This window comes from Carcharodon carcharias, chromosome 1 (assembly GCF_017639515.1).
Source record: "Carcharodon carcharias isolate sCarCar2 chromosome 1, sCarCar2.pri, whole genome shotgun sequence".
Lineage (NCBI taxonomy): Eukaryota > Metazoa > Chordata > Chondrichthyes > Lamniformes > Lamnidae > Carcharodon > Carcharodon carcharias.
Genome location: NC_054467.1, coordinates 211,929,418 through 211,948,914, shown reverse-complemented (window position 1 = coordinate 211,948,914; position 19,497 = coordinate 211,929,418).

The window sequence follows — 19,497 nt, the reverse complement described above, 5'->3', positions numbered from 1 at the left end:
CTTTAGCTACAGTGGCGGAATCGAGTGAGGTAGTGTTGACGTAGAGCTGGGTGTTGTCAGCGTACGTGTGAAAACTAACACCCTCAGATGATGTCACCAAGAGGCAGCACTTAGATGAAAAATAGGAGGGAACCAGGAAATAATCCTTGGAAAACATCAGAGGCAATGATGCAGGAGCAGAAAGAGAAGGCATTGCAGGTGATTCTCTGGCTACAATTAGATAGATAGGAATGGAACCAGGCGAGAGCAGTCCCACCCAGCTGGATGATAGTGGAGAGGTATTGGAGAAGGATGTTGTGGTCAATTGTGTCCAAGGCTGCAGATATGTCAAGAAGAATAAGGAGGGTAAGTTTACCTTTGGAGGGAACAAGATATTCAATGGCTTTAAACTTATTAAATTTGTTTTGAAGTTCCACTTATATTGTGTCTTTGGTAAATGGATAGCTGTTTCTATTAATAGATTGGTGCAGGACACATTATTATTCTACTTAGATTTTCAAATGCTCCCATCCTCAATAGCAGATAGTGTCTGTGCTAAGCAAATTATCCAGGAAACTCTTACCAAACTGGAGTCATCCCTATTGTACTCATCACAGTCACAAGTATGGCATATGTTGTAGTAATCACTGCTTAAAATTTCTACCTAAAGATGCCTACTCGTTACGTTATTATGGCTAGAATTATTTGTTCGCCGAATGGGCGTGCAGTAGACATGAACGTTCGCGAAATGAGGCATGATGACTTAGGGAGAGCGCCCCCACGTCATCGCGCCACCTGACAATATTTTGATCGGCAAGCGCACGCAAAAGTCAGAAGTGCCCACCAGCAGCTAATGCATCAATTAAACCCACTAAAAGATCAATTGACAGCAATTTTGAGTGGCCCGTACACTCAGCACATGGACTACTCAGCCAGGCAGCCTTCACGTTTTTCATCCAGTCTACATTCAGGGTGAGATAAGAGGCCCAGAAGATGTTGGTAAGGTGCAGAGTCCTAAGTTTTGCTGTGAGGTGTTTATAATTGGTTTAGAGATGTTTTCTGGCATTTTTTGGTTGTTTTGGCTAACACTCTGATTGCTAAACATTTGCAGAGGCTTTCTGCAGAAAGGTCCCTTCAGTGCAGAAACCTGAGCAACCATCTGGACAAGCATGTGGTTTATGTACTCAGCTGGAGGGAGCACCTCAGAAGAGGGGGAGAAGAGGCCAGTTTCCCACATGCACCATCCCAGAGTTTGCCCCATGGACTGAGAGGCACAGCCAGAAAGGGTAGAGGGCTGGCAGGATGTGCAATCCAGAAGGGTGCAGAGAAGGTGACATTACCCAGTAGGTAGGGTGTACAGTGCTGCGAAGAAGGGTCATATGGACTCAAAGTTAAATTTGTTTCCCCCTCTCCACAGCTACTATCAGACCTGCTGAGGTTTTCTAGCATTTTCTATTTTTGTTTCAGATTTCCAGCATCCACAGTATTTTGCTATTAACAGCGACAGTGCTACCTGGACATGTCAGAGGTTCAGTGCCAAAGAAGGCTCCGCCTCTCTAGGGATACTGCAACATGATTGGCCCTGAAATTGCCTCCAGCTATATAGGTGGCCACCCTATGTCAGTGACCTTGAAGGTGACAATGGCCCTGAAATTTTATCCCTCAGGCTCATTCCAGGGGTCAGTGAGAGATTTCTGGGGAGTCTCGCAATCTGTTGCTACAGCTGCATCAAGCTAGTCACAGATGCACTGTTCCAAAAGATCAATACCTTCATTCACTTCAGGACAGACGTGGCCAGCCAGGCAGAGCAAACCAGAGGCTTCGCTGCAATTGTAGGATTTCCCCAAAATCAGGGAGCCATTGAATGCATGCATGTGCCCATAAAGGTGACAGCGGGGGAGCCGAGTCTTTATCACTGTCGACCACAAGAATCAAATACTGCAAGTTTGTACCAGGTATCCAGGAAGCTGGCATGATGCCTACATCCTGCGTCACTCCCAATGAATAGCCAAGGCTATTCATTGCTTCAGCACTCTTGGATGGCAGGCTCCTGAGGGACAAAGGCTTTCTGCTGAAAAGGTAGCTGATGATGCTGCTGAGACAACCAAGGACTGCAGCCGAGGAGAGCCACAATACAGTCATGCCTCCACAAGACCAATAATCAAGAGGACCGTAGGCCTATTCAAGATAACGTTTTGCTGCCTGGACCACTCAGCAGGATCACTGAAATATCCTCCAGAACGCATCTCCCTTATTGTAGTAGTCTGTTGCATCTTACGCAATCTGGCTCTCTCAACCCTTTGGAGGATGACGATGGTGATGCTGTTCCAGAGGCTGTAGAGGATGATTCCAGTGCTGAACCTGAGGAGGAACCTGATCAGCCCCCAGGGTGAGGAGCAAGGTCCTGAATTGAGGGTGCTAATGGGAGGCAGGGAAACCAGGGAGGCCTTGATTCAGAGGGCTTTCAGTTAGGGCTCCAAAGCAAGGAGTCATGGTGAACTTACTGATCGGTGCTGATAAGGCACTCCTGTCACCTTCCACTCAAGTCCTGGCCTCTGAAATAAACTTTGCAGCCCATTATATGTGTGAGATGCGACTCCCAGGCCTCCCCACTAACAACTGCATGAAGCACACTGAGGCCATTGCGGATAATCTCACATTTTAATATTGAAGAGAGAGATATACAAGCGCCATTATACACGTGCCAATGAAAAATTATTCACCTGTGAGACCCCTTATGTGATCATAATGATTTAAATTTCCACTTACGAGTGCTACATCTTGGTACCTCCCCCTCGCTGGCTGCTGGATTAGAGGTAGGCTGCTGACGCTGATGCCCGTTGGCCTTGATGACTTTGGTGGCCGTCCTCTGGTTGCAGGGGCCTGTCTGGGCCCAACCTGGGTGGATGAGTCCAGCGCTATGGCTCCTCAGTCACCACGGTCTCCTCAGATGCAATGGTCACTGGCAGAGAGCGGAGGAGCTGCTGCCATCATCAGAAGCGCCCTGAGAGGAGCTCCCAGACACATGGAGCTATAGTTCATTTGCCAACATGAGGTTTGTTTGAACCTCCCTGCTCACCAGAGGTGGGCGGGCAGCTAGCAGAGTCACTAGGTGCCTCATCTATCTCTCACATTGGCAGTGACCTGCTGAGCTCACTGTCAGGTGTGGGATCGTAGGTCTGAACATAACACCAGAAACCTCTCATTGAGCTCCTGGAGCTGTTTGTGCATGAAAGTCGCCACTTTCTCTATGGAGGAGGCTGTGCATTCAGAGCTCTGGGCCAACACAGTGCTCATGCTCCATATGGACTCCTCCAACACTGTGACCATGGCACCCAGACCTTCAGGGATCTTCGCTAGATCTTACCGCGCATCCAGCTGGACATCCTGCATCTGCCACCTAATGACGACTGCAGAAGCTCATTATCTGCCTCAAGATTGGTACCATCATGGTCTCTAGCAATCTTCCGGCTGCCAGCGTCCTGTGGACTGTCTGCCTTCGCCAGATCCTCAGGCAAGTGTGACATGGCTTCACCACTGCGCACTATCATTTGCTTCAAAATGCATATACCCACCAACTTGCCTGTACCTGCGCTGGTGCATGGTGCAGAGGACGGATGTGACGCGGGTGCATCTGGCTGCTGGTCATCCTTGGAGGTCAAGGGAGGGTCCTCAGAGTCCTTTTGGTGCCGTGAGGATGTTCCATCTGAGGGAGGGGAAGGAAAAAATGTCAGTCTCAAACATGTTTATGAGCTCAAAGTGCATGCAGTCTGGTTGCTTCTCTGAACAGACATCTGGCTGAGCAAAGACTTCTCAATGGACGGGCTCTCTGTCATACCCTCAATCTCTTCCTGGCCCCTGGACTCTTACCCTCCTCCAAGACCCCTGCCTCTTCACAACCAGTGGACCTGGCTCCACATTCACACGCCATCTCCAGTACTTGCTCCTCCACCTGACTTAAGAGCAGAGAATTTGGGACACCAATACCGCCCGTCCTCGCTCCTGCACATTGCGACTCCTCTCCTCCTGTAAGGAAAAAAGTGATTTCATTAGACCCCCTTTACATGCCAGAACATTCCAGAGCCACCCCCCGCCGCACCCCACCCCCAACCAAAGACACAGGATCAGGTGCCCATCACATTGCTGCACCTCTCCCTTACATACGTGTCAGCCATCTGGTCTAATCTTATAGGCTCATAGACATTTACAGCACAGGAGGAGGCCATTTGGCCCATCGTGTCCATGCCAGTCAACAAAGATCTGGCTACACTAATCCCATTTTCCAGCGCTTGTCCCATAGCCCTGGTGAATATCTAAATGCTTAAATGTTACAAGAGCTTCTGACCTTTTCAGGCAGTGCGTTCCAGACTCCCACCACCCTCTGGGTGAAAATATTTCTCCTCGGCCCCCCTTCTTAGCCTTCTACCTTTTACCTTAAATCTATGCCCCCTGGAAATTGACCCCTCTAGTAACGAGAGATGGTTACAGTGATGCTACCTCAGCATATGACCCCTGTGCCAATCACAGTATTGCTTGTACTCATGAACAATACACAGAGAACTGTTATGAATTCTGGAATGTGCGGGTTGTCTTATGAGGAAAGATTGGACAGGTTAGGCTTGTATTTACTAGTTTAGGAGAGTAGGAGGCAGCTTGATTGAAGCATGTAAGATCCTGAGGGGACTTGACAGGGTGGATGTGGAGAGGATGTTTCCTCTTCTGGGAGAACCTAATACTAGGAGTTACCATTTAAAAATAAGGGGTCACCCATTTAAGACAGAGATGAGGAGAATTTTTTTCTGTCAGAGGGTTGTGTGTCTTTGGAATTCTCTGCCTCAAGAGGCGGTGGAGGCAGAATCTTTGAATATTTTATGTCAGAGCTAGATAAATTCTTGATTAACAAGGGGCGTGAAAGGTTATTGAGGATAGGCTGGAATGTGGAGTTGAGTTTAATATCACATCAGCCATGATCTTATTTTTTTTTTTAAATTAATTCACGGGATGTGGGCTTCGCTGGCCAAGCCAGCATTTATTGCCCATCCCTAGTTGCCCTTGAGAAGGTGGTGGTGAGCCGCCTTCTTGAACTGCTGCAGTCCATGTGGTGTAGCTACACCCACAGTGTTGTTAGGAAGAGAGTTTCAGGATTTTGAAATCCAGCGACAGTGAAGGAACGGCGATATATTTGCAAGTCAGGATGGTGAGTGACTTGGAGGGGAACTTCCAGGTGGTGGTGTTCCCATCTATCTGCTGCCCTTGTCCTTCTAGATGGTAATGGTCATGGGTTTGGAAGGTGCTGTCTAAGGAACCTTGGAAAATTCCTGCAGCGCATCTTGTAGATGGTACACACTGCTGTTACTGTGGGTCGGTGGTGGAGGGAGTGAATGTTTGTGGATGTTGTGCCAATCAAGCAGACTGCGTTGTTCTGGATGGTGTCCAGCTTCTGGAGTGTTGTGGGAGCTGCACTCAACCAGGCAACTGGGGAGTATTTTCCATCACGTTCCTGACTTGTACCTTGTAAATGGTGCACAGGCTTTGGGGAGTCAGGAGGTGAGTTACCCGTTGCATGATTCCTAGCCTCTGACCTGCTCTTGTAGTCACAGTATTTTTATGGCTAGTCCAGTTCACTTTCTGGTCAATGGTAATCCCCAGGATGTTGATATTGGGGGATTCAGTGATGGTAATGCCATTGAACATCAAGGGGCAATGTTTGGATTCTCTCTTGTTGGAGATGGTCATTGCCTGACACTTGTGTGACATGAACGTTACTTGCCACTTGTCAGCCCAAGCCTGGATATTGTCCAAATCTTGCTGCAATTGAACATGGACTGCTTCAGTATCTGTAGAGTCGCAAATGATGCTGAACATTGTGCAAGCATCAGCGAACATTCCCACTTCTGACCTTGTGTTGGAAGGAATGTCGTTGATGAAGCAGCTGAAGATGATTGGACCTAGGACACTACCCTGAGGAACTCCTGTGGTGATGTCCAGGAGCTGAGATGACTGACCTCCAACAACCACAGCCATCTTCCTTTGTGCTAGGTATGACTGTAATCAGTGGAGAGTTTTCCTCCTGGTTCCCATTGACTCCAGTTACGCCAGGGCTCCTTGATGCCACACTCAGTCAAATGCTGCCTTGATGTCAAGGGCAGTCACTCTCACCTCATCTCGGGAGTTCAGCTCTTTTGTCCATGTTTGAACCAGGGCTGTAATGAGGTCAGGAGCTGAGTGGCCCTGGCGGAACCCAAACTGGGCATCAGTGAGCAGGTTATTGCTAAGCAAGTGCCGCTTGATAGCACTGTTGATGACCCCTTCCATTACTTTACTGATGATCGAGAGTAGACTAATGGGGCAGTAATTTGCCAGGTTGGATTTGTCATTCTTTTTGTGTACAGGGCGTCTGTGAGCAATTTTCCACATAGCCAAGTAGATGGCAGTGTTGTAGCTGTACTGGAACAGCTTGGCTAGGGGTGTGGCAAGTTCTGGAGCACAAGTCTTCAGTACTATTGCCAGAATTTTGTCAGAGCCCATAGCCTTTGCACTATCCAGTGCCTTCAGCTGTTTCTTGATATCATGTGGAGTGAATCGAATTGGCTGAAGACTGGCATCTATAACACTGGGGGCCTCCAGAGGAGGCTGCGATGGATCATCCATTCGGCACTGCTGGCTGAAGTTTGTTGTGAATGCTTCAACCTTATCTTTTGCATTGCTGTGCTGGGCTCTTCCATCATTGAGGATGGAGATATTTGTGGAGCCGCCACTTCCAGTGAATTGTTTAATTATCCACCACCATTCATGACTGGATGTGGCAGGACTGCAGAGCTTAGATCTGATCCGTTGGCTGTGGGATTGCTTAGCTCTGTTTCACTTGCTGCTTATGCTCTTTGGCACACAAATAGTCCTGTTTTATAGCTTCACCAGGTTGACACCTCATTTTTAGGTATGCCTGGTGCTGCTCCTGGCATGCCCTCCTACACTCTTCATTGAACCAGGGTTGATCCATTGGCTTGATGGTAATGGTAGAGTGGGGGATATGCCGGTTCATGAGGTTACAGATTGTGTTCGAATATAATTCTGCTGCTGCTGATGGCCCACAGCACCTCTTGGATGCCCAGTCTTGAGTTGCTAGATCTGTTCAAAATCTATCCCATTTAGCACAGTGGTAGTGCCACAAAACACAATGGAGGGTATCCTCAATGTGAGGACGGGACTTCATCTCCACAATGACTATGCGGTGGCCACTCCTACCGATACTGTCAAGGACAGATGCATCTGTGGCAGGCAGGTTAGTGAGGAATGAGGTCAAGTATCTTTTTCCCTCTAGTTGGTTCCCTTACCAACTGCCGCAGACCCAGTCAGGCAGCTATGTCCTTTAGGACTCGGCCAGCTCAGTCAGTAGTGGTGCTACCGAGCCACTCTTGGTGATGGACATTGAAGTTCCCCGCCCAGAGTACATTCTTATGCTCTTTGGCACACAAATAGTCCTGTTTTATAGCTTCACCAGGTTGACACCTCATTTTTAGGTATGCCTGGTGCTGCTCCTGGCATGCCCTTGCCACCCTCAGTGCTTCCTCCAAGCGATGTTCAACATGGAGGAGCACTGATTCATCAGCTGAGGGAAGGTGGTATGTGGTAATCAGCAGGGAGTTTCCTTGCCCATGTTTGACCTGATGCCAGGAGACTGTATGTGGTCCGGGGTCGATATTGAGGACTCCTAGGGCAACTCCTTCCCGACTGTATACTACTGTGCTGCTACGTCTGCTGGGTCTGTCCTGCCAATAGGACAGGACATACCCAGGGATGGTGATAGTGGTGTCTGGGACATTATCTGTAAGGTATGATTCCATGAGGATGACCATGTCAGGCTGTTGCTCGACTAGTCTGTGAGACAGCTCTCCCAATTTTGGCACTAGCCCCTGATGTTCATAAGGAGGACTTTGCAGGGTCGACAGGGCTGCAACTGCCGTCAATTGAATGGCACAGCAAGCTTGAATGGTGGAGTGGCCTACTCTTCCTGATTCGTATGTTCGTATCCTGCCAATGAGCTGACCACTCAGAATGAGATAAAGACTTCTAAAAGACCAATAATACTGCTTTTCTTTTAACTGGGATCAACCACACCATATTTTAGAATTTGTTTTGAAAGTTTTGTGCTGATCAAGGTGAGGATTTTGTCCCAGGCATCATTCCCATTTTGGGCTCCCAATGTCAGCATCAGTTACTCCCAAGCAACATTTAAACATGGATTAAGTGTGGAAAAAGCTTTCTACCCTTCCAAAGCGACATGTCTTAACCTCAACCTAACAAGAAGATTTATTATGCTCTCTTAGTTTTAAGCGGTCTTTCAGGATTGAGGATGACTTGCTTCCACGACAGTTCAATGGGTTCTGAGATGGCTAGATGCATTGCCACTGCCTATGAAGATTTTACCTTCCCAATGCTACTGCGCATTTCTTCTGGGATCTTCTGACCCTGGTTAACACAGAAATAGGCAGCACAGCATCTCCTGTCTAAATCCAGCGGATTATAGTAGAGTCGGGGGAAAGAGAGAACATGCCTCCTTTTTACGGCATTAACTGCCGTATTCAGGTAAGTTTCTAAAGTTCTATTCTCTTAATGAATGTGTCTGAGTTAGTGAATGGTGGGTGAGTGAATGGATTGTTGTGAGGTGGATAGGCAATGATGTGGGTGAGATGGGTAGGTGGATGAGTGGGTAGGCGACATAAACTTTCTAGGTTCAGTATGCAGATTAGGTCCCATGTATCTGGCCCAAACCTCTGTCCTAGGGTCAGGCTCAGAGGCATTTGCATAAGGTCCAGGGCAGCAGGGCATCAGCCCATCGTAAGTTTAAACTACCCTGGCTATTCCCACATATGTTCATGCATCAGGATTTCTTCAGGGTCTTGACATGCCTCTCCCGACGATGACTCACGACACCCTCTGGGGACTGTATTTCAGTGCTCAGCAGACCTGTCGAGGCACCGGAACCTCATTTTCAAAATGCCTATGGTTTGTTCCACCAAAGTCTGGGTCTCAGCATGAGCCTCTTTGTACCATTGCACTTGGCCTCAGGGACATCATTGCACTCTTTTGCGAGCACACCACCCCCACTCGCACAGGGAACGCATAGAGCTTCCTGGCGGACGTCACGCTGGGCGGGCCTTAATTGGCCCACCACGTAAAATGGCAACGTGCCCCCGATCGGGGGCACCAATCAGAGGCGCACCTGCCCGCGCCCGCTCCTGCACTCCTCCCCCACCACCGACGATGGGGAAATTCTTCCCCATGATATACAAGCCTGTCAGTTTCACTGAGCAATGGTTCCCTGTCACAAAAACAGAATTACCTGGAAAAACTCAGCAGGTCTGGCAGCATCGGCGGAGAAGAAAAGAGTTGACGTTTCGAGTCCTCATGACCCTTCGACAGAACTTGATCTTGAGGACTCGAAACGTCAGCTCTTTTCTTCTCCGCCGATGCTGCCAGACCTGCTGAGTTTTTCCAGGTAATTCTGTTTTTGTTTTGGATTCCCAGCATCCGCAGTTTTTTTGTTTTTATCTAATGGTTCCCTGTTGCCCTGTTGACCCTGGTACATTCCATACAGTTCAGGAAAATGGTGTACTCCCTTTTAAACCAGAGCTCTGGGCTAATCCACAATTAACAGACTATTTAAATATTTACTTACCTGACATCTTCATGGGGGAACTTCCCCTGGCCTCTAAATGCACCCCGTTTAAATTTGGAAACAGGCTCCTGACCTGCTCGTACTTTTCATGGTTTAATCCTCCGGCTTTACATGAACCCACCCCAGGAGCTCCCCATTAGCAGTTAAAATTCTGCTTGTTTTGTTTCCTCCCTTCTTCCTGACCTGCTGAGTGTTCCCGGCATTTTCTGTAGCTCTGCTGAAAGGTTATCAACTTGGAACAGTGCCTCTGTTTACCTCACTATACAAATGCTGCCTGACCTGCTGAGTGTTTCCAGCATTTTCTGTAGTTCTGATGAAAGGTCATCAATATGAAACAGTAACTCTGTTTTTCTCTATACAAACACAACCTGAACTGCTAAGCAGTTCCAGCATTTTCTGGTTTTATTTCAATTAAAAGCAATTTGATATTGTCAATTTAGTATAAAATTAGATGCAACTACATGCTGTACAGGGTGAAAACTGTGCAGGTCTGTTTCATGCAGAATCCTTAGAGCCAACAGAAAGAGACCATTCTTCTCTCATTAGTCAAGGTTAGCTTTAAGCACGAGTCATATAGATGAACAAACAACATGCCCAGGCCAGTGAAGCACTGAAGCTTTCACAATATGACTGTGTGCAAGTTATATTAATCGTTATCTACAAATTGTTACTTTCCATTGCCTATTCAGATTGATCTTAACATGTTTCAGTATATTAACATTCTTTTAAAAACATCAGTAAATACAATTTTGAAGAATACGTCAGATATAAAATACATTTATTTACAAAGCTGTGAACTATGGTTTAAAGGAGGGAAGATCAATGAAAAGCAAGTGAGCTTGATTCCTAATTCCGTCCTTTCAACTCCAAGAGACGATTCCCCTTTGGCTGGTAATTATGGCAATGTATCCCAAAAAACATGTTTTTACATAGACTTGGCATCTAGGTCACAGATTTCTTACAGCACAAGAGGCTATTCAGCCTATTGTATCTGCACCGACTCTCTAAATAAGAAATTCACCAAGTGCCATTCCCCAAGTTGCCTCACCACAGCCCTGCACATTCTTCCTTTTCAGATAATAGTCCAATTCCCTCTTGAATGCCTCGATTGAACTTGCTTCCACCATACTCTCAGGTAGTGCATTCCAGATCCTAACCACTCACTTCATGAAAAAGTTTCATCTCATGTCTCCATTGCTTCTTTTTCCCTATCGACTCTGCCCATACCCCTCATGAATTCCAATACCTCTATCAAATCTGCTCTCAACCTTAAGCAAAAACAGAATTACCTGGAAAAACTCAGCAGGTCTGGCAGCAACGGCGGAGAAGAAAAGAGTTGACGTTTCGAGTCCTCATGACCCTTATCTCTGCTCTCTACCTTGTCTTCTCCAAGGAAAGCAGTCCCAACTTCTTCAAACTATCTACATATGAAGCTTCTCATTTCTGGAATCATTCTCGTGAATCTTTTCTGCATCCTTTCCAATGCCTTCACATCTTCCCTAAAGTGTGGCACCCAAAACTGGAAGCAATACTCCAGGTCAAACTAAGATCAAGTTAGTGTTCTATACAAGTTTAACCTCACTCCCTTGCTTTTGTACTCTATGACCCTCTTAATAAAGCCTTAAATTATGTATGCTTTATTAACCATGCTCTCAATCTCTTTCACCACCTCCAATGACTTATGCACATATACACCCAGGTCCCTGAGTCCCTGCACCCCCTTTGGATTTGTGCCCTTTATTGCTGTAACTTCCGAGCTCCCCAGCATTAGATTAGCGGTGTACCCCAAAGTTGCACTGGGGAATCCCTCTTGGCACTTTCAAAATAATGTTTTGCGTGGCAATTGCCCAAAAGCGTTAACTTGCTTCCGACAATTGCGCTGTACTGTGAGCCATCCGAAAATGCAATTTAAATCATAAACTTCAATGATTCTGACTAGGTTACACAAATAATTACCCAGAAAACTGTTACAAAAATTAAAACCTCTTCCAACTTCTGGGGAACTGTTGTTAAGACCCAGACTGACCCCATAACAGGACCCCGTCTCTACATCGGCCCCGTCCCCCTCCCCCCCCAACCCCGGCCAAGGGATTCCCCCAGCCCCAGAGTAACCCCTAGTATTCCCCAACCCTGACCCCCACCATGGGATTACCTCCAACTGCAAGGGACTCCTCCCGGCCGCAGGGCCAACTATTACTCCCCACACCCCAACCTGATCCCTGTCCTGACCCACCCACGACCCGACCATCCCAATATCCAACACGTCCTCCAATTCCCCCCAACCTCCGACCGCCCAGCACCCCCCGACCTCCGACCCCACCACATCCCACCCCAAGGTCCAACCCTTCCACCCACCGACCTCTCCCCCTCCTCCCTCCTCCCCCTCAACCCTCCAATTCCTCCCTCCCCCCTCTCCCACACTCCACCAGTCTCTCCTTCCTTACACCCCCACCCCCACACATCCATAAGAGTTGGTTCCACAAGTGTATGACAAAAGAGGAAGAGAGAGAGACAACCCTAGTTCACTTCTGCTTCTTGGTAGATGGAAGTTAGAAGACTGAGCTTTGCAGCTGCACAAGACAATATTACAGGTTCAACCAATAGGTCATGTCATATGACTCCCACCCCTTCACTTTGGCTTTGACAAAGGGTGTAGATTCCTTTGTCTGGGTTCTGGAGAGTGTTAATGTTCTAACCATTAAGAATTTCAAAGGAAGGATGCAGGGCTCTTTGTCCCAGCAGTCTAGTGGACTCCAGTGGACAGGCCTGGCTTACGAAATGTAGATGGCCTTACAAATGTAGATGGCATTATAAACTGTTTTGGTATGAAAAACATTGGATATTTAATCATCCCCTTCTGATGAACAGCCTGCAATTTACAATTCAGCTAATATTCCTATGCTTAATGCATATGAATTAGTTCCAGAAACTTATAGACAAAAGAGGAAGAGACAGAATCAGGCTTTTGTGAAATTTGCTGGAGTTGATTTTTATAGACAGGTGGAGGTTTAATTTAGGGAGTCCAGATTTGTTCTCTCACCACTTTTCTGTAAACAGAAAGGTATTTTGATTTTGATTTCCCCCTTTATAAGCAGTGGCATATGCCCCAGCCCCCTCAGTTTTGGTGTGATCCAATTTTTATTTATAACCCCACAGCAAACTCAAGATAGGGTAAACTCAGGGGGTTAGTTTATTCTCACACACCTAAACTGTGGGAAGCAGATGTCGCTATGTAGTCCCCTGTGCGTTCATACATTAAAAGAGATAGAAAGAAATAAAGATTTACAGGGCTAAGACCACAGAGCAAATAATTATTGTTTCACATGAGTCCAAAGTCCAGAATCAAAGTCCAGCAGCAATTTTCTTCAAAAGGGTTGGCAGGTTGAAGACTGATGCTGGAGAATTCACATTTTCAGTAGAAATGACTCTGTAAGATTTCCTGGGGTTCAGAGGCCACAGATACCTAAATAGGCAGTCATCTAGTCATAGTGGTGAGTTATTTGTCACAGGATTCCTAGCCTCTGACCTGCTCTTGTAGCCATAGTATTTATATGGCTAGTCCAGTTCAGTTTTATTCAATGGTAACCTCCAGGGTGTTAACTTAAAAAAAAACTAATACGTAGGTGTCAAGGGAAGAAAAACAATCTATCAGCTTTATGTAAATAGGCGTAATAGGATAAATATACTGACTGAACAATAGAAGGTACAAATAGAAATCAAATGAAATCTATCTGACAATCATTATTTAGCATTTAAGGCAAATGGGGACTAGAGATGAATAAAGAATTGCTGTACTATAAATATGCTATATGGGCAGGGTGACCCAGATCAGAGTTGCATTCATAGATGCAAATGACAAGAGAAAGAAAACTGTTGAGTTGGAAACACAAATTGAGCTTAAAGATGTGATGTGGTTGCCATTACAAATTCCTGGCTACAAGCAAGGCATGACTGGGAGTTAAATATTCTAGGCTATAGGGTCTTTTGTCTCAATTTTGATAAAAGACTCACTTCCAGCAGTGGAAAAAAAGGACATCAGTAAGAGTAAACAGGCAGTAGGGGAACAGTATGAGTAGCACAGTAAAGGACAGAGTTGTTCACTATTGTTCTGATGGTAGCAATGTAGTGGGTAGATGTGTAAATGTGGAGATCAGGAAAGCATGTTGTGTACTGCGCTGACTAAAACAGATGCATGTTCAACTGCAGGCAGTCATAATTGAACTAATTTTATTTATACCTCCCCAACAGAGAGGGCAGCATAACAAAATGCTCAGATTTTGCAATACAGTATATTACATTAAAATGTAAAATGTTACATATACATAATTTCCAAGAATACAATGGCCCAGATCTTTGGGTCTCCTTTTGGTTGTACCCTGGAAGATGCATTGGGGAATGCCTTGGAAGTCCCAATGCAAGGACTCCGAGGGAATTGCCCAGGGAGTTTCAACTTCTGGTGGACAATTCTCCTGTGTCAGGAGCCCTCTGGAAAAGTCTCCAACTCTGAGCTAGAGCCCAAGACTTGGGAGGGTTCCAACTCACTTACAGAATTGTTACCCAGGAAATGTTAGACAGAAGATAAATATATCAACTCCTGGGTAACTATACAGCTGACCCCCACCCGACTACCCCCGATCCTACGAATCCTCACAACCCTCCGACTCCCCCGACTCTCCAATTCCACCCCCCACCCTCTGACTCTCCACTGACACTGTGACACCCTCAGACACTGCAAAACCCACCCCAGACCATGCCACTCCCACCCCAGACTCTCGGAGTCCCCACTGACCTGACTCCACCTTACACCCTATCCCCCTACCACCCTCCCAATCCTGCCCCCTACCACCCTACCTACCCGCCAGCTACCTAGCTAGCACTCTACCCACCATGCCACCTATCAACCTACCCAGCTGGCACCCTGCCGCCCTGCCTCCTACTACCCAGCTGGCACCTTACCACTCTACCACCCTACCCACTTATCTCATTCACACTAATTCACTATCACAGTGAAAAGATATTTAAATGTCCAAAGCTTTTCAGTGTATTGGTGAATGAAGACTTACCAAAATATGGCAGCTCGCGCAGTAAAAAGGGGGCGTTGTTCAGCTTCCCCCGACAATCCTGCCCTATGCATTTCTGCAAAGGCCCTGTTCAGAAGTCTGGGTGAGAAATGCGGAGCTACGGCATTCAAAGTGGCAACTCAACAGTAATTGCCACTCCTTGGAAGGTTCAGCTGTATATGACTAAACCAACATCAACAGCACCTGAAATTTAACAGGTTGAATTGCATATTTATTTTCCATTTAATCATAGCCAAAACATTTATGACCAATATGAGCAGAGTAATTTAGATGTATAAAAGATTGTTTTTCTTTAACACCAGTATAAGTATAAGAAAAATATCATCATTTGGCAACAAATAATAAGAAGAACAATTTATTTCTTCTTCCTTCCTACATACTTCCAATTAACCTATCTGGCTTCTTTCTTTCTGTCTGGGTATCTCCTTCCATTTCCATTAACTTCACTCTGCTCACTCAACATCGCTGATTGTGTCAAATCTGAACTTTGATGTTAACTACCAACTCCACTTAATGGTTGTGATTGTGACATCGATTGATTTGCCTTAAAGACCCTGACTCACTTTGCCCTACCTGTGTACTCTGTAATACCAGCAAACTTTCAGTCTCTTTATACTTTCACTTTCTTCCTGACTTTCACTTTGGACTATGGGAGGAATTTGGACTATACAAGGTTTATCAAGCTCTTCCTTTGCCAAGTTTCCTCTTTCAAGCAAATGACCTAGAAGACACTAATGGATCTCTCTCCAATCTTCATTTTTGCTTTGCTATTGACATCAGGCTTAAATTTTGTTCCAGGAGTGTGCTTAAACAGTAACTTGTAAGGTGAGCAACCTGTTGTAGACTGTGGGGTTATTCTGTAAGAGAACAGAAAATTGTCTATCCTGTATTGAGAAGAAACATGGAAATTATTGCCTAGACTGTCACCTAGGAAATACTTCTATGAAGATCTGCTTCACAATCTGTGCACTTCTTTCTGCAGCACCATAAAATGCTGGATGACATGCTGGTATTAGAGTATGTTTGACTCCATTTTTACTCAAAAATATTTCAAACTCCTCTGACATCAGCTGCATACCATTATGTGACACCAATAACTCTGGCGACACATAAATTGCCAATCAACTTCTCAAAACCTCAATAGTTTTAAAACTGTGTCATTGGGCATAAGCACGAACATTTATCCACTTGCTAGAGCTATTGACCAAAGCAAGGTACTCTTTCCCTTCCACTTCAAAGAAATTGGCATGTACTCATTCTCATAGTTTTCTTGTGTTTAACCATGGAATAAAAGGAACCTTGGTTGGACCATTTCTCATTCTGTGGCACACTTCACAAATTTTCACCAGCTCTTCAATATCTCTATCTACCTTTGGGTAGCAAAGATAGCTCCTTGCTACTGCTTTTATATAGAATATCCCTTGATGAAGTTTCTCCAACAATCTTTCTCTAAACCCTGCTGAAATAATGGGATGAATTTTGCGGGAGGGCGAATTACCTGACTATTCTCCACCCCCCCACCCCGCGCCCCCCCCCCCCCCCCCCCCCCCCCCACCCAGGACTAAGAGTCAGTCGGCACCTCACCACCTTGAAATCTGCCCCACAGTGATACTTTGCCTTAATTAGTGCAGAGTGGGAATTCCACCCCTCGGTCTTGGGTGGGCATGGCTAGGAGGCCGCAGCGAGGGCGTGTGGGGGGTTGGGTTAGAGAGGCCAGCGGGGAGGGATAAAGGTGGGGAACCATCTTTGTGGGGGGAGGGAGACAGGGTTTACCCCATACGAGCACAGGAACCCCCCCCTCCACCCCCAAAGGAGGTACACCCTCCTTCCTGCCAGTGTTGTCAAAGCTGCTGGGCTGCTCACCTTATCTCGGAGACCAAAAAATTGTGGCAGAGGTGCAATGAGGTCCATAAGTGGCAGTTAATTGTCCACTTAAGGGCCTCAATAGGCCTGAGTGCAGGTGGGCTGCCACACACCTTACCCACCCTCTGTAATATGAGGACAGGTTGGAGGTAGGTGGGAAAGCAGCAGGTGGTCTACCCACTTTATTTTACATGTCCCACCTTCAAACATGCCGAGGGGCCAAAAAAATGCACCTCAATGACCCTGTAACCCCATAGGAGACAGCCTTAATCTACAGTCAGTTCATTTCTACATGTGAAATACTCCTGCAATTCCTCATCACCACACTCTTTAGGTCAGTCATTCATGACATAATTGAGCACTTTACTGAACATCAATCCTTGCGAGCTTCTTCACTGATTTGTCTGGCAGACACCGGCATGTCTTTTGCGTATGTAAAGTAACTCACAGGTAAATCAGTGGCTAGAAATAATTCTGTCTTCATGGAAAAGCTCGACAGAATGTCTGCATTTGCAAGATTTGCTAACTTACAATATTTAATATTGTTCTGATGGACCATCAAAATCAACACCCATCTTGAAAACCGTGGTGTGGCTAGTGATGATACTCCGTTTTTTGAACCAAATATGATCCTAATGCCTTGGTGGTCAGTTAACAAGCTGAACTTCCTACTGTACAAGTATTTATGGAACTTACTAACAGCATATATGATTTCACAAACCTCTTTCTCAACTTGAGTAATTTTGCTCCGACTATTAAAGTACATGAAAACATGCTACAGGCTTCTTCACAACATCTTCCATTATGTGATACAAGGCCACACCTAACTCCTGTGGTAAGGCATTGCATGCTAAAACCAATTTTTTCTTGGGATCATAATAGGTCAAAACAGCATCACTAGTAAATACTTTCTTCACTTCTTCAAATGCTTTCTGACAATCCACAGACCACTCCTAATTTATTCCATCTTTGGGCAGTTGATATAGTGAAGCGAATGATGAACTTAGAATAATATACAGCAATCCTGGTGAGTGTTTTACGTTCTTCTTTATTATCTAGTCTCTTTGCTTTCAAAATCCCCTCAACCTTCACCATCTATTTGGTCGCTCAAGTACATTTCACTTGATACCATGAAGCAACACTTGTGTTTTTTAGCTTTGATGCCATGCTTTTGAAATAGATCCAGGACTTTGTTCAGCCTTAGAAGATGCTTTTTCTCAGTAACAGCAGACTCCTTTCCTCCCAAGTAGTACCTGGTCCATGAGCCTCTGATGCTTATAATCTCCACAAATCTGAATGGACCTGTCTTATTTTCAAGTAATAGAATATATCATCATACTCCGCCCTAACGCTAACTTGACCTAGCACTGGAATGCTGTTATTGAAATAACTAGTCAGTTTCACACATTCCTATGTAAGCAAATGTTAATCAGGCACACTCCTACCAAGATAACAAACATAATGTGCATATGATAGATATGGAAATAGAAGTTTCAAGCAGCTGTATCAATAGTGCAAGTAAGTTGTGAATCTCTGACTTTCATTTCGACTGTGGGTGTTAAAATTTTGATTGCAGCCCTATTTCTCTTACCTTCCAGGTGCTGTTTGTCTATTTCTCTGACTGAGTACACCTCTTGATCTTCCTGCTCGATAATATCAGCTTCTATTTGATTTCCAGACTCCTGAATTAACCTTAGGTCTAGCGCAACCTCAGCCTGGTGCATGGCTGCAACCTGTAGCTTTATCATGTCCTAGAGCATTATTGTTTCCTCTTCACCAGCATGCCATCTGGAAATGACTGCTTTTCTCACTGGCATAGCACTTTGACTAGAAACAGGGGCATTTAAATGGCTGTTGGCTGCCACGGCAATGGTAGCAGCTAAATATCTGACACTGAGGCTGTGACCTAGGCAGCTGTGGCCTGGATCTCATTGAAATTCAGCTCAGGAAATGAACTCCCTTGCAATCTGTAACTATAGGCAGAATTTTTCAGTCGGTGTGCGGAGGCGGGCCCGACATGCTGACACGTTAAATGACGCGCACTGACGTGGGACATGCATCCCGACATCATCGCACTGAGTAGCAGAGTCGGCTGCGCGTCCGCCATACGTTAACGGCCTATTAAGGCCATTAACAAAGCAATTATTGTCATTGTTAACACTGCCCGTCCAACCTTAAGGTTGGTGGGCAGGTGAAAAGCCCAAGCGGTCTTCATGTTTTTTAGGGAACCTCATTCCTAAAGATGAGATTTCCTAAAGCTTTTATTAAATAAATTTTTTAAATTTCATAAATATAAAAACATATCCCATCTCATATGCCATGAGGGCACATGTTTAAATAAATTTTTAAACATTTTATTTAATAATTTTAATATCAATTCCATCTCCCTGAGGCTCACATATTATGCTGGGTGGGCCTTAATCGGCCTGCCTGTGTAAAATGTTGGTGCGGAGCTGATCGCGGTTGGCGATCGGCTCCACGACTGCCCTCGCCTGCTCCTGCCAAGCCCGCCCGCCATATGAAACATTCTGCCCTATATCTTTCTGCCATTTCCATGGCTGGGTCACACCACAGGCCTCCTTCCATGTAGCTTATTCCCTTTGCTCAAAAGTTTGGTCTGGATTTTACTGTTCTTTAAATCTCTTACAAACATGTCTCCAAAGTTAATTTCTAAGTTCATGCCACACCCACAATGACAATTCTTTAATTTGAGAATATAATCTGCAACAGTCTCACTTGGCAACTGCTTCCTTTCACAGAATGTGATTCTCAGTGCAATCTCATTCTTAGTCATGCCATCATATGAAATCATAATCTCATTAATTTCAGAATAATCAATTAAACTGGAGTCTTGCGGCCAACATTGGCTAGAAACTACCTGAAAACCATCTAGCC